Raw genomic sequence first — 2,197 nt, forward strand, 5'->3', positions numbered from 1 at the left:
GAGCATAATTATGAGAATATCTAGGCATGATCATGTATATAGGCATCACGTCCGTGACAACTAGATCGAAACGATTCTGCATCTACTACTATTACTCCACTCATCGACCGCTATCCATCATGCATCTAGAGTAGTAAGTTAAAAACAGAGTAACGCCTTAAGCAAGATGACATGATGTAGAGAGATAAATTCATGCAATATGAAATAAACCCCATCTTGTTATCCTCGATGGCAACGATACAATACGTGCCTTGCTGCCCCTTCTGTCAGTGGGTAAGGACACCACAAGATCGAACGCAAAGCTAAGCACTTCTCCCATGGCAAGAACTACCAATCTAATTGGCCGAACCAAACGGATAATTCGAAGAGACTTGCAAAGATAACCAATCATACATAAAAGAATTCAGAGAAGATTCAAATATTATTCATAGATAGACTTGATCATAAACCCACAATTCATCGGTCTCAACAAACACACCGCAAAGAGAAGATTAAATCGAATAGATCTCCACGAGAGAGGGGGAGAACTTTGTATTGAGATTCAAAGAGAGAGAAGAAGCCATCTAGCTACTAACTATGGACCCGAAGGTCTGAGGTAAACTACTCACACTTCATTGGAGGGGCTAGGATGATGTAGAAGCCCTCCGTGATGACGGCCCTCTTCCGGCGGAGCTCCAGAACAGGCCCCAAGATGGGATCTCGTGGATACAGAAAGTTGTGGCGGTGGAATTAGGTTTTTGGATCCTGTTCTGATCGTTTGGGGGTACGTGTGTATATATAGGAGGAAGGAGTACGTCGGTGGAGCACCAAGGGGCCCACGAGGCAGGGGCACGCCCTAGGGGGGGGCGCCCCCCACCCTCGTGACCACCTCTTTGATCCCTTGCAGTAGGGTCCAAGTCTCCTGGATCACGTTCGGTGAGAAAATCACGTTTCCGAATATTTTATTCTGTTTGGACTCCGTGTGACATTCTGTTTATCCGAAACACTGAAATAGGCAAAAAAAATAGCAATTCTGGGCTGGGCCTCCGGTTAATAGGTTAGTCCCAAAAATAATATAAAAGTGGAAAATAAAGCCCAATATAGTCCAAAACAGTAGATAATATAGCATGGAGCAATCAAAAATTATAGATATGTTGGAGACGTATCAGTCCCTTAGTGCGCGCTTCCGCTCCCTCTTGGGAATGTGGGTTGCGTATATCATGTTCACCATCTTCACTTGTGGGGGGAACACCTTCTGTCTTCCCGTGTTCGGCGGCCGGGGCTCCTCCTCGTCATCACTATGCAGTCCCTTGTCCTTGCTTTCGGCATTTAACTTGTCGGCCTGCTTGAACACCCAGCATTGTCTGTTGGTGTGATTGACTGGCTTGTCGGGGGTGCCGTGGATTTGACACGAGCGATCCAATATGCGATCCAAACTGGATAGAGCCAGAGTACTTCTTTTAAATGGTTTTTTCCGCTGACCAGATCTAGAGCCACTGAATCCGGCATTGACTGTCATGTCATCGGTGTTATCGCCGTTGTTGCGGCACTTTGGTCTGTTACGGCGTGGTCTGTCGTTGGCATCTTTGGTATTCGAAGTGCCCAGATTACTTGATTTGTTGTAGCTGCGAGCCAGCCAGCTATCCACGCCCATGCAAAAGCGGGTCATGAGTGTCGTGATGGCTGCCATAGACTTCGACTTCTCCTGGCCAAGGTGGCGGGCAAGCCACGCGCCACGGATGTTATGCTTGAATGCCGCTAGGGCCTCTGCATCCGGACAGTCGACAATTTGGTTTTTCTTAGTCAGGAACCGTGTCCATAATTGCCTGGCGGATTCCCCTGGCAGCTGAGTTATATGGCTCAAGTCATCAGCATCCGGTGGTCGCACATAAGTGCCCTTGAAGTTGTCACGGAATGTGTCTTCCAAATCCTCCCAACTGCCGACGGAGTCTGCTGGCAAGCTATTCAGCCAATGCCGAGCTGGTCCTTTGAGTTTTAGTGGGAGGTACTTGATGGCATGTAGATCGTCACCACGAGCCATGTGGATGTGAAGGAGGAAATCCTCGATCCATACAGCGGGATCTATTGTACCATCATACGATTCGATATTAACGGGTTTAAAACCCTCCGGCAATTCGTGATCCATAACTTCATCAGTGAAGCATAGGGGGTGTGCGGCGCCTCTGTGCGGGGCTATATCACGACGCAGTTCATATGA

Source organism: Triticum dicoccoides, chromosome 2A, assembly GCF_002162155.2.
Source record: "Triticum dicoccoides isolate Atlit2015 ecotype Zavitan chromosome 2A, WEW_v2.0, whole genome shotgun sequence".
NCBI classification, from domain to species: domain Eukaryota; kingdom Viridiplantae; phylum Streptophyta; class Magnoliopsida; order Poales; family Poaceae; genus Triticum; species Triticum dicoccoides.